Here is a 12,068-nt window from a genome sequence, read left to right on the forward strand (position 1 = left end):
TATTGCTTCAAATTCATGCTGATGTCACCAAGATCACCAAGATCAAAGTACTTTGGTGACCAAAGTGCTAATTTTTTTTTGTGTTTGTTTGTTCAGCTTATACAGTATATACTAGTAGGTTAAAAGGCTAAATGTATGAAATTTTGCCACAATTTTTTTCCTTTTACTTTTTCAAAAGCCTGTCAGTAAACTGTGGACAAAAAGGCACTGATGTTTTGTTATGTTATAAAGGTTATGAATGTAACGAATGTATGTTATGTTTTGGATAATAAAATTTATAGCTTTATAAAGTTCTGAAATTGTTGGTAAGATCTGTTGCGTTGAAACTAAAAAAAATTTGCATTAGATTTTATAACACCATTATAAGAAAGACTGTTTTGTGTACACAAGGTTCAAACTGCAATTTTAAAAACACTCTTGCCAAAATAATAATGCATTAAATTATATTGTTATCAATTATTGGCGTGGTAAAGGCTGTAAAGACTCATCAGAAATGTTTCACTTTGCATCTCATTTTTGGAAATATTGTATAGTTTGTGTTTTTCCCTTTGAAGAATCAAGCGTTCTCATCGCGAAAAGTCAGTGTAACGAATTAACGAATTAACGAATTAATCCTGGAAAAACTGGAAAAACACCGGGAGAAAAGGAAACACTGACATCACAAGACATACACTATATTAACAGACACATGCAGCATTAACAGGACTTATATACTAAACTATTACTAAAATATAAACAGTATAAAATTAAATTAAAATATAAACAGTATACATTAAATTAAAATATAAACAGTATAAAATTTAACTAAAATATAAACAGTATAAAATTAAATTATATGTGTTCAACCACGTGCTGACAGAGTCATTGTACCCCCTGATGGCACGGGGCACGAAGGAGGATCTCAGCCTCTCTGTGGAGGCGCTGTGTGACAGCAGTCTGCCGCTGAAGGTGCTTCTCTGCTGGGAGAAGGTGGTGTGCAGGGGGTGCCTGGTGTTGTTCATGATAGCCTTAACTTTAGACATGGTCCTGTTCTCCAGAAGCGTATACACAGAGTCCAGGCTCAGACAAACCACTGAGCCCGCTCTGCGGATGAGTCTGTTAATACGATCCATATCTCTTTTCCTGGCCCCCCCACCCCAACACACATTGGCGTATAACAGCACACTGGAGACTACGGACTGAAAGAACATGAGAAGGAGCTTAGGACAGATGTTGAAGGAGGCCAGCCTCCTCAGGAAGTACATCCTGTTCTGCCCCTTCTTGTACACACAGTCCGATTTGAGTGACCAGTCCAGTCTGCTGTCTAGCTGCAGTCCCAGGAACTTATAGTTTCCTACCACCTCCACCTCACTGCCCTCGATGAGAGGGAGGGAGAGAGGGAGGTGCCTGTCAGAAATCCAGCTCCATCTCCTTCATCTTGGAGACGTTGAGCTGGAGCTGGTTCTGTTGGCACTACTCCACGAAGTCAGCCACCAAAGCCCTGTACCCCCCCCCCCCATCACCCTCCCGGATACATGCCACAATTGCAATGTCATCAGAGTAGTTCTGTATGTGGCATGTATCTGAGTTGTGCTTGAAGTCCGATGTGTAGAGGGTGAAGAGAACGAGGGAGAGAAAGGTCCCCTGTGGTGCCCCCGTGCTGCTAAAGTCCATATAAACATAAAAAAAATTACAATACACTTTATATCCATAGATAGGCCTAAAGCATTTTTATGTATAACATTTTATTGCACTTTTATGAAACAGACCATTTGTGTACACAAGGAAAGGTGTATGCAAATTTTAAGGTATGCATGGTATCTTCAAAAATACTGGTAGCAGACAGGAAATTTAGTTTTCATGTTGAATATTTAATGTGTGACATTAAAGCAACTGAATAGTGAAAATGAATTAGTTGTTGAAGTGTCACACGGTGGTTAGGACTAAAATACAATACACCAAGGTAAGACGTTCATAGTGTACTTCAATAATCAAAATTCAGTGGCAGATAGACCAGATAGTCAGTGTCAATGTGGTTAAGTTTATGTTTCCCATTGCTAAAGTCAAGGCACAATTACAGCTGTGTGGATGACTGTATGGCGGCACGGAGTAAGAAAGGAAGCAGGACCCCAGCTGATGGATAGACGAGGGGTGTTATTGGTGGGCTTGGAGGAGAAGGTCCACAGCATATGGATAGATGGGGGTGATACTGGTGGGCTTGGAGGTGCAGGTCCAAAGAGGAAAGTCCACAGCGAATGGGCAGATGAGGGGTGGAACAGTGTGATGACACAAAGGAAGAGAGGCAGCAGGACCCCAGCCGATGGTTAGGTGAGGGGTGATACTGGTGGATGGGGGGTGCAGGTCCACAGCAGATGGTCCACAGCGGATGGATGGATGAGGGGTGGATCAGCATGGTGGCGCGGAGGGAAAAAAAGGAAGCCGGACCCCAGCCGATGATTAAGTTAGGGGTGATACTGGTGGGATGAGAAGAGCAGGTCCATAGCGGATGGGTGGATGAGGGGTGAACCTGAGAAAAACCTGTGAGGACATAGAGCACAGAGACTCCAGGGAAGAAGTTGAGTTAGTAGGGTGTGATTGGAGACTTGGAGAGTGAAATCAGAGAGGAGGAGGAGTAAGAGATGGTTGGAGAGAGGAGGAGGAGAGAGGAACTCAGTGAGTCTGGATGTTGAGTCTCCAGCAGTGTAGGTCTATAAGAAAAACACGTAATAGCCTAATTTGCCTTAATTGTAAAATTTGTCAGAAAGAAAAGTTTTAAGTCTAGTCTTAAATAGTGAGAGGGTGTCTTCTTCCCGAACTGAGGTAGGGAGGTGGTTCCACAATAGAGGGGCTTGATAGCAAAAGGCTCTATCCCCCATCCTACTTTTGTAAATTCTAGGAACCACCAGTAGGCCAGTATGTTGAGACCGTAATGCTCTAGATCAGGGATTCCCAAAGTGTGGTGCGCGCACCCCAAAAGTAATAGAATATGTGTCACGGCTGGCGGAATATGGACCCAAATGCAGGACACCAAAAGTGAATCTTCCATCCATGATTTAATGACAAGCACAAAAAATTCTCCAGACAGAACAAATCACAAAATTAGGACAGACTTAACATGAATCAAACTTGAGAAAACAAACCAGCAACAGGCTGTGACAAAAACCTGGCTTAAAAAGCCTCATGACAATAACACCAACGATGTTCAGGTGTGAACGATCAGAACGGTGTGGATGAGTCCCAGGTGTGGAGCTGTGGCTCCACCCACCAGCCTGGCCTCTCCCTGCCACACACCAGAACTGCCACGCCAAACCGTGAAAGTACCCCCCCCCTCCCTCAAGGGATGGCCCCCGACATCCCAAAAACAGTCCCAAGGAGGGTCAGGGTTGTGCCCCCGAACCAAATGGAGTCCAGGCCCAGGGTCAGGAACAGGTTCTGGAATTTGGTGGAATCCAAGTGCAGGAGCAGACTCGAGGTGGGGCGCAGGAACAGGAGCAGACTCGAGGTGGGGCGCAGGAACAGGAGCAGACTCGGACTGGGGCGCAGGAACAGGAGCACACTCGGACTGGGGTGCAGGAACAGGAGCAGACTCGGACTGGGGCGCAGGAACAGGATCAGACTCGGGATGGGGTGCAGTAACAAAGTCTGGCACAGGGATGGTAGCAAGCTGGCGTGGGGACCGGAACAGGCACTGGAGCAGGCTCGAGGTCTGGAAGAGAAGGTGGAGCTGGAATTCCAGCATATGCTGCCAGCCATGCCCAGGTGTCTCTCCCCTGCTGTCTCCACTCGGCAGCCTGTTCTGAATTCCAGGACATGCGGCTGGTCAGGGCAGCAAAATAGTTAGTGTCCGCTGGGTCCAGTTCAGGCTGGTTCGTTCTGTCACAGCTGGCGGAATATGGACCCAAATCCAGGACACCAAAAGGGAATCTTCCATCCATGATTAAATGACAAACACAAAAAATGATCAAATTCGGTAGAAGCGTAAGCAAGGATTGAGTTTTGCTAATAGTACAATATAAAAACTAAACAAACTGTTAATTTTGATGTTTTTACTTATAACAACATTATAACAACTTTAAGTAAAAAGGAAAAAAAAAGTTACATATTACTTTTATTAAAATATTAGAGCCTAATGTAGCTGCAAGAGGGCACAAGCCAATGTCTTATTGTACTGGTCCTAAGCCCGGATAAATACAGAGGGTTGTGTCAGGAAAAAGATCCGACATAAAACTTTTGCCAAATCAATATGCAAACCGAATATATGACTTGCACACCAGATCAGTCGAGGCCCAGGTTAACAACAACCGGCATTGGTGCTGTTTACTAAAAACAGTTTTAGAAATAAAAAGAGTTTTTTTCAGTTTTGCTTTTCACCCACTGCACCACAGTGCCGCCCATGTTGCAGTTATAATTAGGCAGAATAACGCAGGTGAGTCTCATGATGAGAAACTCGTGCGAGTTTCTCGTCACGAAATAACAACATAATGGCGATTTGCAGGTTTCAAATTTTAAGTGGAGAAATGCAAAAACGGTAAATATGAATTGTGAATGGAAGTGTATTTAAAGCTTGCACGCTGTCTGAAGATCGTGCATCCCTGTCAAAAAAATGTGTCAAAAACTCAAGGACGCACGCAAACGACAACACTGAAGTCCAAGAAAACTCATGTGTGAATGGCAATCTGGCAGCAAACTGAGTGCTGAGCACAGCTGAAACAGGGTGCAGCCTGATTGGAGGTAGGTTGCAGATGGCTGCAGCAACACAGTGACAGGAATGAGTGAATTGAGTGGAAATTAAGTCAGAATATCGAGGACAGGAGTGAAAACCCGGAGATCCGTTTCACAAAGCAGGTTTAGTTTAGAAACCTGGGTAAGTTAACCCTGAAATTAGGGAAGCTCGGGTTTTATGGTTTCACAGAGGGAGGTAGCTTAATCCAGAGTCAGATGAGTAACCATAGCCTGTTTCAAGAAGTGAGGTAACTGAACTTCTGTGTTTTGTTACCGCAGTAACAGAGTCTAGAACTAACCTGATCTAGAGGAGGTTTTACTCCATTAGCCCAGGATTTCCTCTGACTTCTTTCAAAGCTGCTCGCATCATTTGATTTCCTCATTCTGTTGGTTGGCAAGATTCACCACAGTTTGGTTAAAAAAAACTGTATTTTAGAAGTATTTTAACTCATTGACTGCCAGACACTTTCAGAGCGGACAGCTCCCCAGTGCCAGAGATTTTGAGCATTTTCACTGAATTTTGAAGGCCCACCAAATATTCATTTTTTAGGCTACATAAACATTCCACATATCACCCGAAACTTAGGACTGTTTTCTTTCATCAGAAAAAAAGTTTGTTTCTAGCATCTTTGTGTGTTTAGTTATTGCCCGTAGAACACAGGGTGGTTTCAGCAAAAACGGCTGATTTTGACCAGAAAACGGAGATAATGACGTTTTACTGCAGAGAAGCAAATTCAAGCAAAACTCCAACGTCAAACTTCTGAAAATACTTTTACTTATTGAAGCAATGGAAACAACATTAGAAAATTTTTTTTTGATGAACAAGTGATTTTATAACAATTTTGAAAATTAGACAAAACATAACAAAGAGTACATTCATTTCACTCTCAACTTTCAGAACTATTCACAGGTGAGTGTATGTGTGGGTGTGTGAGTGTAATCAATAATATTTTTTTCGAGTGTGATATGCAGTGAAGCATTCTCCTGCATGCAGAGGAATACGACATGCCTTGCACCACATCCTGGTCTCACTCCTCCCACCCCTTCTAACACACACCCGACATTTTCTTGAGGGATGTGCTTTTTTTGTGGTGGCCCTGAAATGTTCCAGCGTATGCCTGGACATCAGGCCATCGAGTCTGTCTTCTGGGTCTCTGTTTCTGCGTGATCTAGTTTGCAGCACGTCCTCGACCTCCATCTCCTCACCCTCCTCATGTGACACGTGCCCCTTTTCAGTCCAGGACCTTACAACACCTTTCATGAACTCCAGGTGCGTTTTGTTGATCCTTGGGTTCCTGGACCTGAACAACACATAAGCATTGTACACACACATCTGGAACAAATAGGTGACAGTTTTCCTGATGAAGGGGTAGTACGCAATTTCTGGTCAAGTTTGTCCACCCCATTCATGCAGGAATTGTACTCCACCACACACTCTGGTTGAGCTGTGCCACTTTGTCCCGCTGACCCTTCTGCCACACCTCCACCCTCTGCATCCTGTCGTTGTGGCAGGTTGTTATCATCCTCACCAAGCGCTTGTCCTGCCAGGCCAAGACCAATACCCGGCCGTTGTGCTGCACCACCTTCCCCTCCTCACCCAAGTCTGTCTTTGACGGCTCTCTGATAATCTTTGGTTCCCCACGGTTTTTCCCCAGAGTTCCATAGACATTAGGGTTTTTTTTTACATAGTTGCTCACACAGTTTGACAGAGTTATAAAAATTGTCCGTGAATATTGTGTATCCCTGCTCGGTCAGGCGGTCAAGGAGGGAGAACAGAATGTCCGGGAGTGTGCTCGACTGGCCAACATAAGGCAACATATAACAATAGCCAGTCCGCAAGTGACACAAAATATAAGATTTGATGCCATATTTGACTGGCTTTTGAGGGTTGTAAACCCTGAAGTTCAGGCGGCCACGCCACTGCAACATCCCCTCATCTATGCAAATGTTTTCATGGGGCTGATACAGCTCTTTGAATTTACAAATAATGGAATCAAGAACAGGACGCACTTTATAAAGTTTATCTCCAGCATCCTGTGAGGCATTGTCATTGAAGTGGAGAAACTTCCTAATCAGCTGGAACCAGTTGCGTGACATGGTGCTGTTGAAGTACAGAGTGGCTTCCAGTGGATCCTCACTCCAGTACATACTGAGGCTGGGCTTCTTTATGTAGCTGGTGAGGAACGTAAGACCAAAGTATTTTTTGAGCTCTGGAACTGTCACCGGTTTCCACACCCTCTCTCTGGAGTGTGGCAGAGCTTCAGGATGTGCCTGTATAAACTGCCGTGCATACAGGTTGGTCTGAGAGGCAATGTGACCCAGCAGTTCGTCAGTCAGAAACAGCTCCATGAAATCAACCAGCTGGTCTGAATCCAGGTCTGCAGCTGCATTCTGGGGACCAGGGGTTGCCACGAATGGGAACTTAGTGGGTTCTCAGCCACCATGACCCCAAACACCAGCATCCACCTCCAGTGATTGACGTCTCATAGCACCTCTCCCTCTTGCAGGTGCACGTCCTCTACTCATTTCAGGGACTGTAAAATATAGAAATAAATATACAATTTTACACAACATATATATATACAGTATATGCATTCCTGAAATATGTAGGATATCATTTTACACAACACACACACACACACACACACACACACACACACATACATTATATATATATATATATATATATATATATATATATATATATATATATATATATATATATATATATATATATATATATAATGTCCCTCTCACCCTTTCAGGGTGGTATCTGTGTGTCATCCTCAAGCTCGGGTCCTCTATCAGAGGCCTGGGAGTCTGAGGGTTCTGCGCAGTATCTTAGCTGTTCCTAGGACTGCGCTCTTTTGGACTGAGGCTTCAGATGTTGTTCCAGGAATCTGCTGGAGCCACTCTTCCAGTTTGGGGGTCACTGCCCCAAGTGCTCCTACTACCACGGGGACCACATTAACCTTAACCTTCCACATCTGTTCCAGCTGTTCTTTCAACCCTTGATATTTGTCAATCTTTTTGTGTTCCTTCTTCCTGATGTTGGCATCAGCTGGAATCGCCACATCTATCACCACTGCTCTCTTCTGCTCTTTGTCCATCACCACTATGTCCGGTTTGTTAGCCAGCAGCTGTTTGTCGGTCTGGAAGCTGAAATCCCACAGGATCTTAGCCTTGCCGTTCTCAACCATCTTCGGTGGTATGTCCCATTGGGATTTGGGTACTTCTAGTCCATACTGGGTACAGATGCTCCTGTACACTATCACAGCTACTTGGTTGTGCCTTTCCATGTATGCTGAGCTGGCGAGCATCTTACACCCTGCTACCACATGCTGGACTGACTCTGGGGCTTCTTTACATACCCTGCACCTTGGGTCAGATCTACTGTGGTAGATATTGGCCTCTATTGCCCTTGTACTTAGGGCCTGTTCTTGTGCTGCCATGATCAGTGCCTCTGTGCTGTCTGTCAGTCCAGCTTTATTCAGCCATTGGTAGGTCTTCTTGATATGAGCCACTTCCTCTATCTGACGGTGGTACATGCCGTGTAGGGGCTTGTCCCTCCGTGTCGTCTCCTACTCCTCCTCCTCCTCCTCAGGCTTCTGCTGTCTTAGGCATTCACTGAGCAGTTCATCTGTTGGGGCCATCTTCCTGATGTACTCTTGGATTTTTGATGTCTCATCCTGGACAGTGGCCCTGATGCTCACTAATTCTCGGCCTCCCTCTTTCCGCTTAGTGTACAGCCTCAGGATGCTGGACTTGGGGTGAAACCCTCCATGCATGGTGAGGAGCTTTCTCGTCTTGATGTCTGTGGCTTCTATCTCCTCCTTTGGCCAGCTTATGATCCCAGCGGGGTATCTGATGACAGGCAGTGCATACATGTTGATGGCTCGGATCTTGTTCTTGCCATTCAGCTGACTTCTCAGGAGTTGCCTTACTCTCTGGAGGTATTTGGCTGTGGATGACTTCCTTGCGGCCTCCTCGTGGTTGCCATTAGCCTGTGGGATTCCAAGGTATTTGTAGCTGTCCTTGATGTCTTCTATCCTGCCCCCTGGTAGGTTGACCCCTTCAGTTCTGATCATCTTGCCTCTTCTTGATACCATCCGGCCACATTTGTCTAATCCGAATAACATCCCTATGTTGTCGCTGTAGATCTTGGTGTTGTGGATCAGTGAGTCAATTTCTTGCTCATTCCTGGCATACAGCTTGATGTCATCCATGTAGAGGAGATGGCTGATTGTTGTCCCGCTTCGGAATTGGTATCCGTAGCCACTCTTTGGGATGATGTGACTGAGGGGGTTCAGGCCTATGCAGAACAGCAGTGGTGATAGTGCATCCCCTTGGTATATGCCACACTTGATATTAACTTGGGCAAAATTGGCTTGGAGTTAGTCTCCAGGGATGTCTTCCACTTCCCCATTGAGTTCTTGATGAAGGCTCCTAGTGTCCTGTTGATCTCGTACAGTTCCAGACATTCCAGTATCCACGTGTGTGGCATTGAGTCATAGGCTTTCTGGTAGTCAATCCAGGCATTGCACAAGTTGGTCTGCCTATTCTTACAGTCTTTGTGTACTGCTCTGTCCACCAGTAGCTGGTGCTTGGCTCCCCTGGTGTTACTACCAACTCCTTTCTGTGTCCCGCTCATATATTGATCCATGTGCCTACTCATCTTAGCTGCCAGGATGCCTGACAGGAGCTTCCATGTTGTACTGAGACAGCTTATTGGCCGGTAGTTTGATGGGCTTTATTCCTTCTGTGGGTCTTTCATGATCAGGACTGTCCTGCCTTCAGTCAACCATTCTGGGTGCGTCCCATCCCTTAGCAGCTGGTTCATCTGTGCTGCTAGACGCTCGTGGAGTGCTGTCAGCTTCTTTAGCCAGTATGTATGGATCATATCCGGGCCCGGTGCTGACCAACTCTTCATCTTTGACACTCTTTCTTGGATGTCTGCCATTGAGATGGTTACTGGTTCTTGTTCTGGGAGGCAGCTGTGGTCAGTCCTCAGGTCCACTAGCCACTGGGCATCGGTGTTGTGTGATGCTTTTCTTTCCCATATGCCCTTCCAGTATTTCTCCACCTAAGCTCTTGGTGGGTCTGGCCGGATGCTATTTCCCTGCCACTGAGAGTACACCTTTGCTGGTTGAGTGGAGAAGGTCTTGTTTATTCTGTTTATTCTCCTGGCCTCAATCTCCTTGGTGTATCGCTTCAGTCGGGTAGCCAGAGCCGTTAGTCTCTGTTTGGCAGTTTCGAGTGCTTCAGGTATGGAGAGCTTGCTGTATTTCCTGGGTGCCCCTTTATTCACCATGTTCCCCTTCTGTAGCTCGGCTAGCTGGCTGACTTCTCTCCGTGTCGCCTTTATCTTGGCCTCTAACCGTCTCTTCCATGGAGGGTATTGTTTGTTATGCCCTGTGTTGATCTTATATCCCAGCATCTCGAGGATTACTGTTACTGTACTGTGGATCAGCTTGTTGGTCTCAGTTACGTTCCCTGTGGGGATGGTTCTTAATGCAGCATTCACATCTTCTAGCAGATCTTCTGAAGGTACTTGACAACTTAGCTTTGGTATTTGTCAGAGGCTCCAGGTTTCCATTTGGGTCACGATCTTCCTTCGCAGGTCAGCAGCTCTTGTATTGAGGCTGTGTATGTCTCTTGGGGCTTGGTACCCAATCACGGATTGTGGGGGGGGTGATATCCCCCCGCTGACCTGGCGTCCTGGCTCCCCCTTGCCGTAGCATTGTTGTAGTATTTCATCGATCTCTAGTTGTGATAGTTACGAATGTTGAAACACTGGGCTAACAGCTGTTTCTTTGTTAGCCTTGATTGTGGGTTTCGAAGCATCCATTGGTCCCACATCCGCCCCATATATCCCCTCTCTCTGGGATTACTTGTGTAGTAGCATTCCAACAACTCCGTATTCTCCGCCCTTGTCCATGTGTGTCTTGTTCCAGTAGCCCATTTGTCATCAGATTGCCCTGGTTCCCTAGCATCTGACGCGGACCTTGTTAACCCGGGCGACGTCCGAGCCAGTATGACTCTGTCATATTGTGTTCACTCATATTTTTGAGTTAGGCTCGTATAGCATTAAGGGTCTTGCCTAAGGACTGGATGTGACTGGATAGTGCCCGCCATGTCTGGGGTTCGAAACCACGCCCACGCCCTCCTGCATTCCAGACCACGCCCTCCTGCATTCCAGACCACGCCCCTTTCTGCATTTGCATCTTTCTGCATTTGTGTATGTTGACTGGATAGTGCCCACAACCTCCTGCATTGAAGTCAGTTGACTTAACCACTGTACTGTACTGTACAGTACAAAGGAGGATATATATATATATACACACACACACACACACACACACACACACACACACACACACGCCTGAAATATGTACCATTGTACAAAAAGAGTAATACATTCATAGATGGCGAACAAGTTATGCGAGATGGAGGGCCGACACGTGTTTTTTACATCATGCAACAATGTAGCAAAATAGTTACCTTAGCTCCTCAGATCCTCAGTGGGCTCCCCCGGATCTGGGGAGGACTCCCTGCTGCTTTCTGACGGTAACCAGTCAGATGAAGAATCCGGGTCCGGTTCAGAGTCAGACCTGACGCCGGAAAGACACGGCGGGTAAGTTTCCGCACCGGCGCTCCCATGTGGGACGCCACCAAAGTGCGGGGGGCCCCGCTACAACCCGGGACGTTTTCCTCACCTCCGCTCCAGTTTTTGACCTCTTTGGGTGCATCTCCTGCACCCACCCGCTCCTTACTGCTCACTCTCGTTTTCATAGCAGCTACACTGCCAGACAAGCTCTGTGCCAGTGTTAGCTGCTTGAATTTGCCTCCTCCACATGCTTTCGCCTTGCGCTTCGCCATTTTGCTCTCCACTACTGCCCCAACACCTACGCTTCTTCTTCGCTTTATCTGGTGATCTAAGGTGTGAAACACTGCCCCCTGACCAGAATGAATAGAATACAAGGCTGAAAATCACACAGAATGTGCGAAAAGCTTTGATCTAACGTTCCCTATAAAAAAAGCCTAAGACGAGATATCTCGTCTTTGGCACTCAACGTGTGTATTCTATAAGACGAGATATTTCGTCCTTGGCACTCAATGAGTGCCTCCAAAATATTTTAGATATATTTTGGAGGCAAACACGGCACATCCTTTTGATGAGGATTGCGTTGATAAGGGTGTAGCATTAATTCACAGAGACTTAGATATTATTGTACAACGTTTATCTTTATGATCTGTACTATTTCACATTCCAAACCAGCACACACATCCACATCCTAATTCATCCTCACATCTGCAGCATAATAAATCACAGTCATGCTCTCATATCCTAGCAGTAGCACTGTGTT

Source organism: Antennarius striatus, chromosome 16 (assembly GCF_040054535.1).
Source record: "Antennarius striatus isolate MH-2024 chromosome 16, ASM4005453v1, whole genome shotgun sequence".
Taxonomy (NCBI): Eukaryota; Metazoa; Chordata; class Actinopteri; order Lophiiformes; family Antennariidae; genus Antennarius; species Antennarius striatus.